We start from the raw sequence: 20768 nt of genomic DNA, 5'->3' as shown, positions 1-20768 counted from the left end.
GACATCATTGTTTGTAGTCGTCATATTCTAATCATCCTATCTATCAAATACAATGATGAAAACCACCACTGGTTTCTAATATTGACGAAGTAGTACTAGAAAAATTTATGTCAGACAAATAAACATTTAAAGAAGAAGGTCCCATTAGATGTCCCACAACTAACTTGTTGATTCTTCAATAATTTGGGGTAGTTTCCTTTCTAGCGTCCAACAATTAAGACAATGGAAACTTTATCGATTTAGTATCGTTATTCTCAATAACTTTACTTTTACCATTACCTTGTATCAATTCCTTTCTAATTTTACTCTTCATTCGTTTACTTAGTCTTAAAACTTTCACTGAAGTGGTTGCGGTATTTTGGTCAATTACGATTTCTAACAAATCTAGTCACGAAAATGATTTAACGTTTCAAAGTACTTAACTCAATTAAGCATATAAGAAACAATTCATTGTAAGTAGATATGTTAGTCAAAAATCAAAAACCCTTTTGATCACGAATAACTTTTATCTATACTCTTTACAAGAGATCCTTACAAGGGATAATACGAGGTTTTTAGAAGAAAATTCAAATTTGTCTTTAGTTACGTTGTTTTAATGGTGATTTGAACTAAAATCGAAATGATATCGTATATAATTTGAGGTAAAGAATTAGAACAATATGATTAATGGAATAATGAAAACAAAATATTTATCGTTATAATAATACTTGTAAATAATTTAACAAGTAAAGCATTTACATAGTGACCTCTACCCAACTATGATAAATGATTCCAAGATCCAAATTCATATTAACTTGGGCATGCGTTGGCGATACAACCCTCATCAATATAACTCAGTGGATTAACTCTTTAATCGATTATACTTTTAGAACTCTTGGTCGATAAAATTACATTAATATTTATCTTTAGCCCAAAACACATCCGGCTATGGTCGAGAATACTTTTGTTGAGTTCAACCCAAATTTCGAATAAATGTGTCAATGATCCAAATTCACATTAACTTGGGCACGCTTTGGCGATACAACCCTCATCAACATGAATTCGGTGGATAGACATTTATCACCCACTTCCCCTACGTAACAAGGTTTGTACCCCGGTTTGGCCGAGCGCACTCCCTCTCGAAATAGGTTTTCATGGTTTAATTTTTGGTAAGGCTAAGTCTCAATTGTTTACTTAGCGAAAGCTCATGTCAATTTATTATCTATCACGTTTTAAGTGAACTAAAGCGGTGAACTACGATAATTGTATAGTAATTGACACGGTCGATAAACTCGAGTTAAAATGCATGTTTAGTTATGGCGATTTAGCGATGCATGCAACATATAAATAAAATGCAAAGCATAAAAATAAAATCCTAGTATGACCTTCCTAAAATAGTAAATCTAATAAACTATTACAAATGCGGAAACCAACTCCTTTGGTCCCTTGAACTTCGGTCTTCGCACGCATCTCGAGGTAACACCGTCTTCATGGAAAATCCGGAAAATTACAAAGTAATAAATAAAAATTACATAATTTCCTATTATACATTTATAGTAAAAATTAGATCTATTAAATTACAAAACGGTGATACGAGATCACAATAATTACAACCGAACCGATATTCCCATACATTTCTGGTAATACCAATTAAAAACTAAGGCCATACTAAGTAAAATTACATAATTCAAAAATTACATAAAATTAAAATATGACAATCATAAATAAAATGCAGCATTATAATATGTATGAACATGCTTAATTTTATGCTAAATCGCCTTATAAAGTCAATATCGTATATTTTATCGGTTTTTATGGATTTGCGTGATTTAACTTATTAAAATCACAATAATTACATAAATTCATATTTATGTACAAGTTAATTACCCTAACCATCTTAGGACTCAAAACTTAGTCTTCAGTAACCGTATGACAATAATTCAACTTTATTTCTGAATATTGTTCATTATGGACAGAAAATACAAAAATATGCTATAAACTTCAAATTAAATTATAAAAATTTCAAATAATTTCAAAATTTGAAATTTAAACTCATGAACATTCTGGAAAAATACCATGACACTCATAATGTTCAAAACATAGGTTAAAAATTTCGAAAAAATATCGAGAAAAACAATGTTGCGGTTTATCGGTTTTAACAAATATGACCATTTAAATATGAGAAAATTTATTTCATCAACTTTTAACTTTTAGATCTGAAATATATGATACAATGCAACATGTGACGTTTTTCTTTAGTCATGAAATATGTTTTAGCATTATAACTAATTATAGTCACTATTTATGTGATTTTTCATCAAAAATACATAAATCATGCAAAAAGACTTCACTATAGCCAAACATTTTATACACATCTTGTAAAATGGCATGAGACAACATATTTAATTTCCATGACCAGATTCGAAATATAACTCATATTAACCTATTTACCCAATTAAATACGATTTTAACTTATAAAATTCATATTTTGAGCAAAACAACTTATTTTAACATGAAAATTTACAGGCCGTCAGTAAGTATTACATGTGAAAACATATCCAAAAACCACTGGAAAATTGGAAGTTTAGCTATCTTTCGTCCAAAAATGACATTTTTCTCATAAAAATCATATTTTAATGCCAATAATATATAAAATGAACAATAAAATCCATAAATAAACCAAAATATCCCAAATACATTTAAGGACCAGAAACTTTAACATGCAAGGTGATTTCGTGATATATCATAATAAACACAAAATTACAAGTTTTACTTGTTAATAAGATTAACTCGGAAAAACAATAAACCGATTTGCATGCAAACAAACTAAGGCTCATGATACCACTTGTTAGGATTCATTAATCTCATTAGTATACATATTCATATATGAATTAATTTATTTTGTCATAAAATAAATACAAGATCTTATGCATGCAAACATAAAACAAAGTAGAGAAGAAATCGTCACTTCTTACATTTGTGTTTCGGATTTTGGGCACCAACAAGATCTCCTACTTGTTAGTTCTTGAGCTTTCCAACAATGGATGAACAAAGGTTCAAATTAGAACCTCTCCCAAAAGCTTATACCCAAGGAACACCCTTAATAACTAATATTATTATGAGCTAGTAATAATACTAATCTTACTTAAAATTTGGACACAAAAATAATTTGTATTTGCTCTTGAATATTTCGGTTCAAGAGGGAGTATTTTTTGTGAGGTTTTATTTCTCCAAAATTCTTCACAAAAGTAGAGAATAATGATTTTCTTACACTAGAAAAATAGAATAGTAGTGAATGAATAATTAAAAGAAAAGCCCTTGTGTTTTCTATGCATAAAACCGGTTGGGGGGGAGGGAAGAGGGCCAATGCATGAGCTTCACATTCAACCCAAGGAAAATTATGCATGCATGGCTATATATAGAGTATGATCATTGTGTTTCCCATTAAAATAAACAACACAATATAAACTCTAATACTCCCTCTTATTTTCGGCACAACCATAAAATGGAAGGTCCATTTTATTTTGTCATTTGTCAATTTTGTCATGTGTGACATGTACATGACATGTAACACTATAGTGTATTTTTAACATATTAAAAATCAACATATTAATAAAATATGTCATATACAAAATTCAATAGTAATTCATGATTACTTGTACCAAAAATGGGTCATATAATTATAAACTACAACAACTTGTATTTATAATAAAACTATTCATTCTGTTTCAATTATTTCGTAAACAACAATTTAATCTAAGTAATAAAGCAATTCGATTACTTAGACCGTATCTCATTTAATCAAATTACAATAAGACACGTTAACTTTACTCACAAAATCATCCGTCAATTTTAAGCAATTTAAATAACTCGTATCGGCATACGATTAATTAAATAATCAATTAAGAGTATTTCCCTATAGGTATGACCTAAGGGGATCAACTGATCACCATCGTCGCACGACAGTAATGTCAAACTCTAGTCAGCCAATCATTACCGATATGTGCGGACCAGTTGACTATAAAATATTACTTCCCACATGTATTCTTAAAATGAGATTTAAACATGTGAACATTTACAACCATCCGATCGGGTCCAAAGTAGTGATGTGTGAATAGGCAGAATCCCCAAGTTATTTTCAAGTATTGATGACAAGATGATATTGTCTAGCTAATCAACTTGCAAGAGTTGTTGGCATAAAACCTATATGACATGCAATCATGTTAATAAAAATTTAGTATTTGGAATATAGTCTAATGATTTTGAGATAAAAGGTAGGGTAATGAATAACGATTTAAGTAAAATATGTTGTAGTTATAAAACCAACAAAAAGGGGACTTTATAACTAAATTTAAGGTGGAGAATCTGCCAAGCCCATGAAACTTAAAAGTTAGCAGTTGAAATGGTGTAATAGTACAGAGACTTAAATTTGTAATAACGAAGTTCTTACTCCTCTGTTCCAGTGAATTATTTACGTTTGCTTTATTTTGTGAGGGGAAATAAAGAAAATATAAATTACTGACAAGGACGGAAGGAGTACAAGCCCACAAAGCTAATCCCTCCGTCCCGGTAAATAGTTATCGGTTTCTATTTTTGTGTGTATCCAATCAATAGTTATCTATTTTCCCTTTTGGAAGTTTTTTGTGAACCATCGTTCATATTGTAGATACCCAGTATCTGCTGAGACTCCAACAAACACCCGATGATTATCGGACTACAACATGTTTTGGAATCGCGACGTTTGATCGACTGTTTGTGTACAACTTTATGTCGGAAAACTTAAAACGATTTTGAAAATAAAACTTTTCAAAACATTTCAAAAATACCTGGAGTGTTTAATGCACGACGACGGGGTCGCAATGACACTAACTAGAGTCAAAACCGTCACCGGACCATAAACCGACTCAAAAATTGAAATCCCGACTCCAATAACGAGTCAAACCGAGTCAACCGCCAAAAACAAAACATTTCAAACCGTCTACCTTACGTTTTCCCAGATTCATGAATGGTCAAGTACCAAACATGTGACTACAAAAGCTAGGATAGAACAAATCATGATTGCGTTTGTGTGAAAGCGACAACTCACCTCGAAGAACCACGACGTGGCTCGCGCCTTTTTGAGCAGCCCAAGTGGCCACGTCGCTCAAAACTCACACAACCACTCATTTCCCTATAAATACCCTTCCAATGCCCCCCATTTGAGACTTACACGAGTGTCTGCCCCCTCTTTTCTCCCTTAAAATTCTCGGCTCGACTTCTTAAGTCACAATCCGACGCGTATTTACGACCTACCGATCGTAAATACGAGCCTTACACATTGTTTGGTACCGTCATCGTGCATTAAATCACTTGACCGACCACTTCGACCACTACACCGTCACTAATCTTAAAACACTCTTTTTACTTACCAAAACGGTTTTAAACCGAGTTTTTTCCAATCAAACGAGTATGAGGGTGTAAAAATCCTCATTTATTATGTTATCATTTGTTTCATGACTATAACATGCTAAAACGTGCATAACATGAACCAAAACATGGGATAAACGAGCCAAAACTAATTTTTGGCCTGAGACAAAAGCCTTTTGGTTCGCCGGCTTGCCCGCGCCTAAATGGGGTGTCCAGGTCAGAGATCAACCGTGTTTGTTCTCGTCATTTCCCTTTAATTCATTTTCATATTTGTAATCGGTTTTTACCATTTCAGATATTTTCAAACCCTTTTTATTTTTATTTCATTTGTTTTAACCATAAAACATTTTTCACCCTTGGTTCCTCATAACATGACGGTTAAATCCGTGTTTCGGTGATAATATTTGGTTAATGACATTTAAAAGGTATTTTAAACCCTTTTATTTCATTTTTTGGAGGTATTTTAAAGCCTCTCCTCATTTCTTTACATCTTTCAAAATAAACATATTAGTTACCAACTCAAAGTCATCCTTGGTTCTATATACCATGCCGGATTTTAACCCGGGTACGATGATGAGTATCGACTAATTACATTTAAATGAACTTAAAACAATTAGTTCATAATTATTTCCAAAACTATTCATGTGAAGTTTGTCAAATCGAACCCGACACCGAATATTATAAAAATCATGATGATTATTCGAGTCTAGTTCTTCAAATCAACAAATGCGGTCTAAACGACATTTTCAAATCAAACCGGGTCCAAATACCCATTTTTTACACGATTTATAACGTTTTTCGAATAGTCGGAACACGGAACACAACCGTTAGTTGACTCGCGCCTAAACAGGCCTTTCGTTTCTCATTTCCAAAACCAGAGAGAGGCCCCTTACACCGCCGGCTGGCTCGCGCCTCATGTTGCCGTCTGGTACCGGGCATGTTCCCGTCCAGCATTAGTCTAGGACGATCCCGACTCCGGTTAGCCCGGATATAGGACGGATCAGATGACCATTTACTCGTTCAAAATCATATTTGCAAAACGCTTTACTAAGACAAATGGATCACGTTATTCACCATAAACCTAATACGGTAAATGGATGTTTAATTTCCGTTTTGCATGCAAATCAACCATTAATCCAACTCGACATCTTATACTTGATACTTGGTGATCCGGTTGATGTCGTCACACATCCAATCAAACACATTTATAATACTCAACAAACAACTAGTTAGTGGTAAGTCGAGGTCGATCCATGGGACGGTGTGCTTTGGGTTCTAAGTCTATCTATCTCAATTTATGCTAGTGTCACAATTTGTTTGGGTTTGTAGTTGTGTCCTAGGCTAATACAAGCAATAAAGTAGAACAAGCAATGAAAGAAAAGATGTAAACAAATAATTAAAGATGCTAGGATATCATGGGGTCATAGGGGATTCATGGTTTTGATCATACAAACATGTTTACAATTATAAGCAAGCAATTAATGTTGTGAAGGAACCGAGTTGGTTTATGTCTTACGGTTCATAGGAAGAGTTGGGTCACGGAGCCGAATCGATTAGATTGTACAACACCTACAAGTCGACTTACTTTCCTCCTATTCAACTTCCATGCATGATCTAACAAGACTCGAGTTGGTTTATATCTTACAAGTCAAGTTGAGTAGATAAGAGATGGTTGTAAATGCAAGGATTCATAGGCTTGGCATTTCATCAAACATAACATCTGCATAAAGTTGACATTACAACAAGCAAGCAATTTAATCATGTGAACATATTAGATTAAGCATTAATCAATCCCATGTTTGTTTCCCCTAATTACCCACTAATCCTAGTTTAGTAACTACTCACTCATTATCATGGAGAACATGTCATTAATGGTGTCAAACATAACAACAAGTGTAAACATGATAAGAGAATGAAGAAATGAGCAATAAAGATTAAAGAGTAAAGGAATTATACCAAACTTGAGGTGATCCAAATAATAAAGCAAAGAATAATAGAAGAAACTTGATTGTTTGATGAAGGGTTGTCAATCCTCCAATAATAACCCAATAATCTTCAATTACCCAAAAGTAACAAACTTGAATGATAAACTTGAACAATAATTAAGGAGAGATTAATGTGAGATTTGTGGAAAGATGAAAGAGTAATCTATTCTAATCTACTCCTAATTTAATCTAAAGAAAGGTTTGTTCTAGCTAAGAGATCCCCCCTTTGATTTTTTTACAAGTGGGGTATTTATAGTAGAAATTAGGTGGATGCATTAGGGTTAACTAAGGGCTAAACTAGTAATTACACTTTTTAAATGGAGCAGGGAGGAGCCGGTATTTCTTGAAGGAAGGGCTTCTTTTGAAGCTTGAAGAAGGCGAAAATGTGCTGGGCTGGAATCCGAGCGGATTGATGTGAAGACGGGCGGATTGGTGAAGAGGAAAACGGGCAGATTGGGGTGAAGACGCTCGGGTTCTGTATAATGGTGACGGTCGGATTCCAGAGAATCCGCACGGGTTGGTCTGCAGTTCTCGTTTTCTCTTCTATTCTTCCCTTTCCTTCACTTTCGTTTTATTATTGTAGGTTTGGTCTCTAGTTCTTGCTTCCTCCTCATACTAGTCTATCAAATATCGTCAAATAGCTTCCGAATACGCACGAAAGACGGGAATTTCTTCCTTATTCTCTTCTTTCCTACAAAACATATAGAATGCGATAGAAAAGCAAAAAGGAAGGTTTTGACGGATAAAATGGCCAAATAATGTTATAACAGTATGCAAAATAGGCTCAATTAAGGGACTAAATGTACGCAAATAGTGATCACATCAAATTTCCCCAAACCGAACCTTTACTCGTCCCGAGTAAAGAGGTGACTAAAACTAGACCTTTTTTTAAACTAACCTAATATCATAGCCGATATGGGACAATTAGCGGGTCTCACTCCGCCCCTTCAACTCACAACAAGACAACCATGAGGTAGGATGCCTTCTTGCAAGGCAAGGTGGGTCTTGCCAAAATGGCGACACATCCAAACATTAAGCACACAAAATCACATAATGGATGCATCTAAAAAAGAATAGCCACTTCCTCATCAAGCGGCGGAGGCACTAAAGAGGAACAAATTTAAGAGCATGTAATCTTTCACAAATACTAGTTCAACAAATTACTAAGGCTAAGAGGATGGCACTAAATCACCTCCAAATGGTGTTAAACTAGACTACTTTCGTCCTCAATTTCCAAATGCTTTCGTCAAGAGCGATCGGATGGTGGTGGAATGATGATCCCTATGATGCTAGTAGCATATGACATGACAAGTCTCGAATTCTCTACAAAAGTAAAGGTCATGGATCGTCCCAAACTCGACAAAGTGGTTTGACAAAAGGCTTTTTGGGAATGAAATGCCCAAATCTTTATAAACAAAGGGTGGATATGACTAGTATTCAAAATTGTCCTCATTTAACTTTCACATTTCAAAAATTTAAGATGGGGTTTGTCCCTTCCGGGTTAGTGTCCTTTGCTTTCGCCAATCGCTTATTAGGCAACCGGTTAACCTCTAGACAATAGCTTTTCGGGGTGATAGTCACTCTGTCTCTGGGCGGCTGAATTCACAAACGTGTGGGGGCCCAATTCAATGGATCCCGCTCCAAAGCACATCGAAGTGGTACGCCTCCATCAAAACAATTAAATTTCTCAACATTTCAACATTTCATAACATTTGAGGTTTCCATCGCATTAAATTACTTCCACATGACAAAATTCTTTGAAATGAGCACTTCAAACTTATTGATAGAAAATATTTTTGGGTTGCCTTACCACAAAGGCACCTAGACAAGTTAACCAAGTCCACATCGCATCACGGGGTTGGATAGGTGACTCACATGCAAACCCTTGACTAGGCTTTGGGTCATGGGTCAAAACACACTAGTATGACACTATCTAGGGTGTTTTACAACCATTCTAGTAGGCAAAGTCTTAAGTTGAAAAAGTATTTGTAATGGCTTAGTTGCTCTTGTCAAAGTTCCTAATTAGGCATTTTTCAAAACTTTTATCTAAATGCAACTATATGCTATGATACAACTAATATAAACATCCTAATGCAAGTGATTCTATCAACTAATATGACATATAAACTAAATGCAAGTCCTAAGTTCACATTGTTATACTGCATCAAAAAAAATAAAGCCACATAGTCATTAACATAAAGAGGAAAAAGGAGATTGGAAAGATCATACCATGCGGTCTTCATGATCCTCATGTCTCGGATGTGGCGTAGTCGATCAATGTGAACAAGGGTAGAACAAATACAATATATACAAGACAATATATACAAGACTACACTACAAAGGAAATAGACATGTTTTGGGTTTTTAATTTTCAAATTTTTATGATTTTCGAAATTTTTCAATTTTTATCATTTTGGGATATAAACTCCTATCCTCCACTTTATTTTGGACATTGTCCTCAATGTACATTTAGGAGTAGGAATAAAAAGGAAATACATGTTTTTGGATTTTTGATTTTATGGAAATTGAAGTACAAATGCAATGATATGATATGAATGAATGCATGCTCTAACTAAATGCAATTCTATATGACATATATAACAAATGAATGCAATCTAAACTATACTATATGATGCATGATTTCTAGTAAACTATGGTCACCTATGATCAAACCTCCCCAAACCGATTTAAACACTATTTCTAGTGTAGAAAAGAATAGGTTTGGCCATTAGTAACTATGCATGAATTCTAATTTATATGCAATTATCTACATGAATCATGTGAAATTTGTATAAACAATGCAAACTACACTATATGAACTAACTAATTTAAATGCAATATGAAATATATTACAAATGCAAGCGAAAACTACACTAAATGCAATGTATATACAAAAGAGAGAGAAAGATGGGTATCATACAAATGGAGGTGGTGAGGTAGGCCTCTTTCACTCGTCATCTTCATCTTGATCATAGCCATAATGATGAGAGCTCCCGGCTTGATCATACCCTCTTGCTTGACCCCAATACCCTCCTTGGTCAAATTCTCCCCCTTGACTCGAGTACCCTCCACCTTGGCTAGAATGCCCTCCGTCGCCGTGACCCCAAGCTTGGTTCTCTTGATTAGGGAACAAGAGCTCCGGTTGTGCCCAAGTGGGCAAAGGGCCATTAGGGTCAACATACCCTTGTTGAGCCATGTTATAGTATTGGGGATAAAGGGCCAAGTAGTTGTCGACCCTCCCTTCATGTACCCCGAGGTCCACTCTATTCATGAGTGCCATCAAATCATTAATACCTGGGGTATTGGGGATTTCCGGCTCAAATTTGGTATAGGGAGTAGGGTATGGTGGGATAGGCACGTAGGAGGGTGGGCGAATAGGCCTTCCCGGTGCTCCACGAGGTATTTGGCGGTGCGGCTCTTCCCTTTGAGGGGGATTGTCAAGAATTTGGATATCAAGGAGGTAGCTTGGTGGAGGCGAGTATGGGCTCAATCTTGGGTCAATGCCCGGTATCTTCCAACCTTCAAGGATCATTGAAGTGCATCCTTTGGTGTGCCACACTACACCCCCATCTCGAGTGTAGTTACACCATCGGTGACTGTTGAAGATGGTGTGCTCATCAATCAAAGTCCTCCCCTCAAGAGGAATATAGGTTCCTCGGGCATTGAACCCGGGACAAAGGTGGTGGGCCAAAATAGTAATTAGACCTCCCATCACGAAGGTCTTGAGTTGGGTGGTTCCTTGGGCAAAATCATTGAACCTAGTAAGTATCTCAAGTGGCGTATTGAAGTTATAACGCCTCACCGCTCGAACATTCAAATAGGATTCAAGAAAGGTTAAGTCGATAAGAGTACACCTATCTTGTTCGTACCTCCCATTGATGGTACCGGCCACAAAGCGCTCGGTGAATCGAATCACCGGATGTTGGATGGCGAAGGTGTGGCAATGCTTTGGGTGGATAAAGTCCCTCCCGGAGATAGCCTTCCAAAGAAGGTCCACACCAAAATTATCGGGTTTTTCGGTATAGTTAGTGGGCACTACAAGACCGAAAACATAGGCAAATTCCTCAAGTGAAAGATGATGGTCTAGGTTGCACAACCTAAACTCCATGCCCACATCGGTGTGGGTATTCGTCACAATTCGAAGGCTACTCAAGAATTCAAGTGTGAGACTAAGGTAAGTCTCCTCATGGGCATGGAAAAGCTTCCCAATGCCAAGGCCATTAAAGAACATCTCGGTAGGGTACCTTATCTTAAGGATTTCTAACACCCTAGTATCTACGAATTGAGTGGGTTCGTAGTTCTTACCTAGTAATTTGACAAAGGTCGTGCGGTGGTCATCGGATTCAAAGAGCACCTCTTGGAAGTGGTCGAGTTCTTCAATTCCTCCCCTCATTAAGGGTTGGGAGCTCCTTGGTAACACTACCTCCCGTGGCATTGAAGAGGTTGATCCCTTGCGCTTCTTTCCGGTTGATTCAACCAATTTCTTAGCTTTCCCCTTGAGGTTCATCAATGGTGCCATTTTGATGTGAGTGATGGGAGTGCTTTTGAAAAGGGGTGTGATTTTGAGGGTTGAGATGAGTGTTTTAGGGTTTGATAAGGTGAGGAAATGAGGGAGAAAGGGGGTGATTATATATAAGAAAGGGGGATCCGAACGGATAAGGGTGGGTGATATCCGTTTTATCTGAAAGAACAGGGCAATCCGAGCGGATTTCCATCGGGACGGGCGGATTGCGAGAGAAGAAGACGGGCGTCTTTGTTTGAATCTGCACGGATTCTAACACAGCGATATTTCTTGGTTGAGAGGTGGGAAAAGATGGGCGTCTTGGATTAAATCCGCACGTATTCAGGTGCAGCACAAAATCTCGTCTCTGGGTGACATACGGGACGGGCGTCCCGTGAAGAAAACGGACGTATTGTCCAGGACGGGCGGTTTTGCTCGAATCCGCACGTCTTCCTCTACAGCTTTAATCATTTCTTCGCCGTGGGCCCTGGTCGGGGGTCTTCCTCTAAATCCGGGCGTCTTCTGCTCCTTTCCTTCTTTTTTTTCTTTCTTTTTCGTGCAAAAACACACCCTTTTCATCGATTTTCTCTTTTTCCTTATCTTTTTCTGAAATTTGCTCATTTAAACATGTAAGATGACTCTCTCTCTCTCTCTCCACTCTTATGTAAAAAAATAAATGCAAATGAAATAATGTACAATATTATACAAAGTAAAGGGTCCAAGAAATATCTTACAAATGGTGGTTTGAGATAGGACTCCACCAAACTAATTCAAATTGTAGAAATTCTTATCCATAGAACTCAAGGCTCTTAATAAAAGATCAAAAGCTTGTGAACAAGCTCCAAATAAGCACAAGTATGGGTTGCTCAATTTGAATATGAAATTTTGCCAAGGAAGCTTGTAAAATGTTCTTTTTCTTGCTTTGTCCTTAACATTAGAGATTTCCCGATGCTTCAAATAAATAAGCCCATGATTCTTGTCAGCACTAAGCATGAAGTGTGGTTCATTTTCATCCGTAGACTTCCACTTACCAACTTCTTCTTCAATTTTGGTGATGATGATAGCATTTTGATTTTTCAATCCTTCCAAGGTAGAAGGAGAACTTTCATGGCATTGATGATCGGATACCTTAGGAGTTGAGATTGTGGGTGCCAAATCTTCACAAGTAGCTTCACGAGCAATTTTCTCTTTGAGCTTTTTCAGCAAGTAGCTCTTGTATGAAACTTTGGCTTTTTGAAGAAGGTCTACCATATCCTCTTCAATGATCATTGGCTCCATGATAGGTGTCAAGTGGTCTTCATGAGGAATAAAGGAAGGACGTTCTTCTTCATGATAGGGTATCTCAAATGTCTCAAGGATAGGCTCCTCAAGGAAGGAAATATTGTGAGTCCATCCGTTAGGTTCATCATCATTGTTGCTATCTTCATATGAATCATAGATGGGGGCTTCATGCAACTTTTTCTCCAACAACCCAATATTCACTTCAAAGGACACACCCTCATACTCACAAAGGTTAAGAGTATTTGGCTTACTCAACCTCATGTCTTCCTCATCAAACACCACACTTTCATAGTCACAAGAGCTCAAGGAGATTGGCTCTTCCCATTTCTCATTTTCCATATCAAAGGTTACTACTTCAAATTCGCATTCGTGCTCAATGTCGGAAGAACGGTGGGGAGTGGTTGCTTGGGATTCTTTTAATTGGGCAATTTGAATTTCCAATTCCTCTCTTTGGGCAACAATGCCTTGAAGAACATTATCCCTTCTTTGGCTCTCTTCTAGCATTTGTTTGAAGAAGTTTTGTTGATCTCCCATCATTTGGAGAATCACTTTTTGAATGGGTTCATTTTCTTGTTGTGGGTAGGCGTGAAAGTGGTTGTATTGTGGCAATTGAAAGTCATTATGAAGTGGGTATTGAGTGGGTGGTTCTTGTGGATATTGGATGTGGTGATTTTGGTTGGGAAATTCGGGGTAGTGGTTAGGATTTTCATTGCACAAATAGTAAGGTAGGTTTGTGTTGACTTGCTTCTCAAAATCCCCATACCCATAGTCATACTCAAAAGATCCACCACATACTCCATATGTAAAGTCTTGAGTCATCATAACTAAGACAAGGAGACAACTACAAGCATGGAAACTACACAAAAACGGTAAGAACAATCCTTGAGGAACATGTCCCTCAAGGTGAAAGCCAAAATCAAAATAGACAAACATGTAAGAACTTAATCACATAGCACCGTCCCCGGCAACGGCGCCATTTTGATCCGGTTGATGTCGTCACTCATCCAATCAAACACATTTATAATACTCAACAAACAACTAGTTAGTGGTAAGTCGAGGTCGATCCATGGGACGGTGTGCTTTGGGTTCTAAGTCTATCTATCTCAATTTATGCTAGTGTCACAATTTGTTTGGGTTTGTAGTTGTGTCCTAGGCTAATACAAGCAATAAAGTAGAACAACCAATGAAAGAAAAGATGTAAACAAATAATTAAAGATGCTAGGATATCATGGGGTCATAGGGGATTCATGGTTTTGATCATACAAACATGTTTACAATTATAAGCAAGCAATTAATGTTGTGAAGGAACCGAGTTGGTTTATGTCTTACGGTTCATAGGAAGAGTTGGGTCCCGGAGCCGAATCGATTAGATTGTACAACACCTACAAGTCGACTTACTTTCCTCCAATTCAACTTCCATGCATGGTCTAACAAGACTCGAGTTGGTTTATATCTTACAAGTCAAGTTGAGTAGATAAGAGATGGTTGTAAATGCAAGGATTCATAGGCTTGGCATTTCATCAAACATAACATGTGCATAAAGTTGACATTACAACAAGCAAGCAATTTAATCATGTGAACATATTAGATTAAGCATTAATCAATCCCATGTTTGTTTCCCCTAATTACCCACTAATCCTAGTTTAGTAACTACTCACTCATTATCATGGAGAACATGTCATTAATGGTGTCAAACATAACAACAAGTGTAAACATGATAAGAGAATGAAGAAATGAACAATAAAGATTAAAGAGTAAAGGAATTATACCAAACTTGAGGTGATCCAAATAATAAAGCAAAGAATAATAGAAGAAACTTGATTGTTTGATGAAGGGTTGTCAATCCTCCAATAATAACCCAATAATCTTCAATTACCCAAAAGTAACAAACTTGAATGATAAACTTGAACAATAATTAAGGAGAGATTAATGTGAGATTAGTGGCAAGATTAAAGAGTAATCTATTCTAATCTACTCCTAATTTAATCTAAATAAAGGTTTGTTCTAGCTAAGAGATCCCCCCTTTGATTATTTACAAGTGGGGTATTTATAGTAGAAATTAGGTGGATGCATTAGGGTTAACTAAGGGTTAAACTAGTAATTACACTTTTTAAATGGAGCAGGGAGGAGCCGGTATTTCTTGAAGGAAGGGCTTCTTTTGAAGCTTGAAGAAAACGAAAATGTGCTAGGCTGGAATCCGAGCGGATTGATGTGAAGACGGGCGGATTGGTGAAGAGGAAAACGGGCGGATTGGGGTGAAGACGCTCGGGTTCTGTATAATGGTGACGGCCGGATTCCAGAGAATCCGCACGGGTTGGTCTGCAGTTCTCGTTTTCTCTTCTATTCTTCCCTTTCCTTCACTTCCAGTTTATTATTGTAGGCTTGGTCTCTAGTTCTTGCTTCCTCCTCATACTAGTCTATCAAATATCGTCAAATAGCTTCCGAATACGCACGAAAGACGGGAATTTCTGCCTTATTCTCTTCTTTCCTACAAAACATATAGAATGCGATAGAAAAGCAAAAAGGAAGGTTTTGACGGATAAAATGGCCAAAGAATGTTATAATAGTATGCAAAATAGGCTCAATTAGGGGACTAAATGTGCGCAAATAGTGATCACATCACTTGGATTACATCAACCGACTTTGAAAGCTCTCACATGTTAGGTTTAAATCATTGGATGCGCATTAATGCATTTAAACCGTTTTATCAACTTTTGCATTCAACCAACCAAGATCGATCAGTAGAGGCCGCTACCGCGGGCGGGATTGGGTGTCTGATTAAAGGGCTTCCCAATACGTACCTTCACCTCTTACTCAGAAACTTTGGATAGTGTACAACCTTATCCAGGGCGTACGAGAGTCATTCTAGAGATAGGATGCTAAAGAGGGACGATTTCCTTATCTTTGTACCTATGTCAAACGCTGCTTTGTGCTTCGATTTGACCGAGGTATAAAGTGAATTTCGAACGGGTTCCAAGCATCCCACAAATGCTTGGTGGCGACTCCGAACATCTCTAATCGTTTCGAGACCCTTACCGAGACAAAACCGACCGATCTAAAACGATCCGGTCGAAAGCATTTTTACGCCGCCGATCGTGGCTTTCAAAAGACCGCTGCCAATGTCCACAGATCGAGCTAGGCATACGCAGGTGGGCCCATGTCCACAGATTGGCGACTCCGCTGGGGAAAACTAGGACACTTACGTCTTTGTGATCCCTAGATGGTGAGACTCGAACGAGGTCTTGGTTGGAATGCATTAATTGATATTACGGTCACGGCCGGGTTCCTTGTCCGGGCCACAACCTAACCCTTTTCGACCAATTGGCTCGTCTCGTCGGCGTGAGTTTTTCTCATCCCCGCGTTTTGAATCTCGATTGAGTCAAGCATACCATTGACGTTACACATTTCTGTTTCGTCAAAGCGCTTTCATCACTTTCGAGCACGAGGCTAGGGCACCCTCATTACACATTTTGTTTGGATTGGTATGCCTCTTGCAAATCGGGGTTTGATTGCTTGGTGTGTAACCAACCCTTTTAAGCCAAAACCCGTGTCAGCATAATGCATAATATAATGAACTGCGAGTGCTTATGTGCTACTTGATCATAAGTCCTTCCGTGTCATTGTCAAACTTTCAAAATCACCTTTTTGCGCCGTTATAATGGCTGTTTCAAACCTCGGTCTTTCGCCGACCGTTGCACGCCTTTCTAGGCCGTCGTAATGACAATTTTCAAACTCGGTTTTTATAACCATTTCAACACGCCTTTCTAGGCCGTCGTAATGACAATTTTCAAACTCGGTTTTCTACAACTATTTCAAATCACATTTTCACGCCGTTATAATCGCCGCGTCTAGACACAGATTTTAACCCGTTTCGCGCCGACAATGGCTCTTTCAAAACCCGAGAAAATCACACACGCTTTTCTCGAGACACTTTCGAGATCCCGAGGACCATGCACCGTCCCCGAGACCTCTTCAAACATTTCAAACCCGATTTTCAAAACATACAATTTTGAATTTCAAAAACCGTCTTGGGAGACAATACACTGTTTTCCGAGCTGGTTCAAACACAAACCGTCTTTTGCAAACAAACTTAAGACAACCCTTTCAACTAACCGACTTGCGGAGATCTCTATCTTCGAAAGCCGTCCATTAAAGCGACAAATGAATCTTTTTGAAAGTTTCTATTTTCAAAAACTTCAGTTCACCATTCCAATTCCGCCTCGTGTCTATCGGGTCGAAGCAAACGTACTTATTGGTCTTTACTTATGAGTCGTCTCACCACGAGACCCGTCCAATGGCGTCGTGCCGTCATGTTGGACTCGTGTCAAAGGTTCGGTCAACACCGTCACGTCATAAATCGAGTCAGCACCGAGGAACCACACACGGTCACCCTCGTCTTGTCAAGTCTGGTCTTTGTCTCCTCCTTTGCGTTGTCTGCGTTCAGTCTTTAAATCGTGTTGGATTGAGTTGTAATGTGAGCCGTTTTTCTGCCTCAGAGCCATGGCCACATCTTCAACTTCGTCTGTCAACCACAACAACAATGATAACAACAGAGATGTTACGACCGATCAGCTAGCCAGCCTGCTCACCGCTCTTAAGGTCACCCTGGATCGCATCGAGACCCGTATCGATGCCCTGGAGAACAAGGAAACTGGGGAACATAATACTCCACCTCTGACTGAAACTGAGAAGAGGCTAAAACTCTTGGAAGAACAGCTCCTAGCCCGGGGTAACAATATCCACCTTGAGAACAACCGAAGGTTCGAACCCGTTGGGGATCCATTACCCGACAACTTTACCCTGAGTGATGTACCTAAGGTCAAAAGAGTGGAGGACCCGCTCAATCATATCCGTGCTTTCAAAGACTACATGGCCATTAAAGGAGTCAAACAAGAGCTTTTTAGTTGGAGCTTCCCATCCTCCTTGGAACCGATCCCTCAACAATGGTACTACTCCCTTGATCCGAAAAACCTTACTACTTGGGATGAGGTCGCAGTTGAGTTTGCCAAACAATATGCCGACAATGTCGAAATCCAGGCTGATACCTGTACTCTCGAAGTGCTAACCCAGAACGACAAGGAAGGGTTCGCCGAGTTCTTAACCCGATGGAGGAGGGTGAGTACTCAGTTGGTCAGTAAGCCGAGTGAATCAACTTTGGTGGAAAAGTTCGTCAACAATCTCCGCCCAGTTTATCCCAACTTGCTAAGGTACGAAAATATCAAGACCTTCCAAGACCTGCAAATTCTGGGGACATGTATTGAAGATGACCTCCGGAAGGGTGTCTTGGCCCAGACCACTGGCAGAGGCTACCAAGGATCCACGTCAACCGGATCTCGCCCTTACGGCCAAAAAAACCAGATCGATGAGGTCAACCTCGTTGAACCACCTGCTAAGTGAGCTGAGCGCCCCTAGAGAGCGTTCACTAATATAGGGTCAACTTACGCAAGTGCTCTGAAGAGGCTCATGGACCAGGGGAAACTACAACCGATCGGACCCACCCCGGATCCGACCGATGCTAAGAAATCCCGCTTCTAGAACCCCAATTCTTATTGTCAGTACCATCAAGGGAAAGGGCATGATACCTAAACCTGCTTCAAACTCAAGCACATCATCCAAGACATGATTGAAAAAGGGGATTTGCCTCTACCCCTGCCAACTAAGCCGAACAACAAAACGAACCCTCTGGGAATCCACGCCATCTCTGACGATGAGCCGCCCTGGACTGCTCTCACCTCATCCTGCCAGTCGATGATAAGGTGAATGCCTTGGAAAAAGATCCCTCTGACGGGGTATTTGTGTTCAGTGCCGCCACTATGCTCACCATGTTCTAGCAGGTCGAGGAAGCCATAGCCAGTCTTTCCGAAAGGATAACCCGACTTGACGATGCCTACCGTTGACTTATCTTCAATATTCCTCTACCGGGACCAAGGGAGAGTCCCCCGAGCGCCCAAAACTACCTACACTAGGATGGATTGCTCCTGCGACCATTCTGGCATGCACCTCACGAAAATCACCCTCACAATAACTGCCCTCACAATAACTACCCTCACAAAAATCACCCCCACAAAAATATCCCTCACAAGAACTGCCCACCGAGGAATACCCCTCCAAGGTACCTCGAGACTCTGAAATTAATGGCATCTGGAGAGATGATGTTGAAGACGTCTATATAATCCCGGAGAAAGAGAAATGGGCGACACAGATCGAACACCTCACCCGGTCCGGACGCCCCTATCAGAACCTGAACAATCCAACGGTCGTTCTAACAACGAATGACCAAGTCATCCCGGAAGTAGACACTCAACCAAAGGCTCCTGAGAATTCAATCCTGAAACAGCTTCAGAAGGCAAAAGCCGAAATCTCAATCTGGCAACTAATCGCAACATCTTTTGAGCATCGACAGGATTTGCTACAGGCCTTGGGAAATTTAACCGTGCCCTCCACCTTTTCCCCAGAAGAAATAGTGGCACATATGTTGAGGGACGCCCCGGATCTGAACAACCCAGTCGTCTTCTCTGACGAGGATATCCCTCCATTCGGAGCCAATCATAACCTGGCCCTGTATATCACCGTACAATGTCTCAAGAAGAATGTGCCCATGGTCCTCATAGATGACGAACCCGCAGTGAATGTCATCCCTCTCAAGACTGCTCACAGGCTGGGTATTAAGGAATATGATTTGGTCCCGACAAACCAAGGAGTACGCGCCTGTGACGGCACTCATCGCAAGGTCGCAGGGCTTATCACTTTGACTGTCGCAACCGGACCACTGGAAAGGCAAACCAGTTTTCAGGTAGTCGACATCGACGCCTCATTCAATATGCTCTTGGGACGTCCCTGGATTCACGCCGTCAAGGCAGTTACCTTGACCCTCCACCATAAAATCAGGGTGCCCTTCAACGGGAAAACAATCACAATTCCTGATTCCCCGATCAAAGTTGTCATGAGAAAGGGAATATCCTCCCAAGCCATTGAGGAGGATGATAACGAAATATGGGGATTCCAAGCTGTGAATGCCATAACTGATGAATTAACACCCTTCGATTGTGACCCGTTTGCTAACTTCACAGTCACATCATGATGCGCTAGGGTTACTTCCCAGGCTTACCCCTCAATCCACTGAAGGACCCATTGCCTCCCTTGAAACAGGCTAAGGTCCCCAACGTTCCCTTTGGATTGGGGTATGAACCTACCGATGAAGATATCCAGGAAATGAACCTCCTAGTTCGAAAACGCAAGAAGCACAGAGTTATCCTCCGTCCCTATCATCTGACCCTCAATGGATACTTTGTCCCCGAGGGAGAGTCCGAGCTCTACCATGGCTTTCCGGAGCCAATCTATGACTCTGTGGTCAAGGCTAGGTGCCCGGGTGTGGAAGTCTTCCAGGACTGCTACTCCATCCCCGACAACATCGAAGCTGCATCAACTGAGTCTAAGCCATCGTCATGCCGCGATGGACAAGCTGTCACACTCCTCTTTGGGGAAGATAAAATCAAGCACCTCGACTATGAAGACATTATCAACATCGCCCTGAAGGACAATCAGTTTGACCCAACCGCCTTGATCTCCGACACTGACCCGGAGAAAGCTACACAAGGCTAGAGGAAGACCGTCAA

This window comes from Silene latifolia, chromosome Y, assembly GCF_048544455.1.
Source record: "Silene latifolia isolate original U9 population chromosome Y, ASM4854445v1, whole genome shotgun sequence".
Taxonomy (NCBI): Eukaryota; Viridiplantae; Streptophyta; class Magnoliopsida; order Caryophyllales; family Caryophyllaceae; genus Silene; species Silene latifolia.
Note: the sequence above shows the minus strand (reverse complement) of the source record.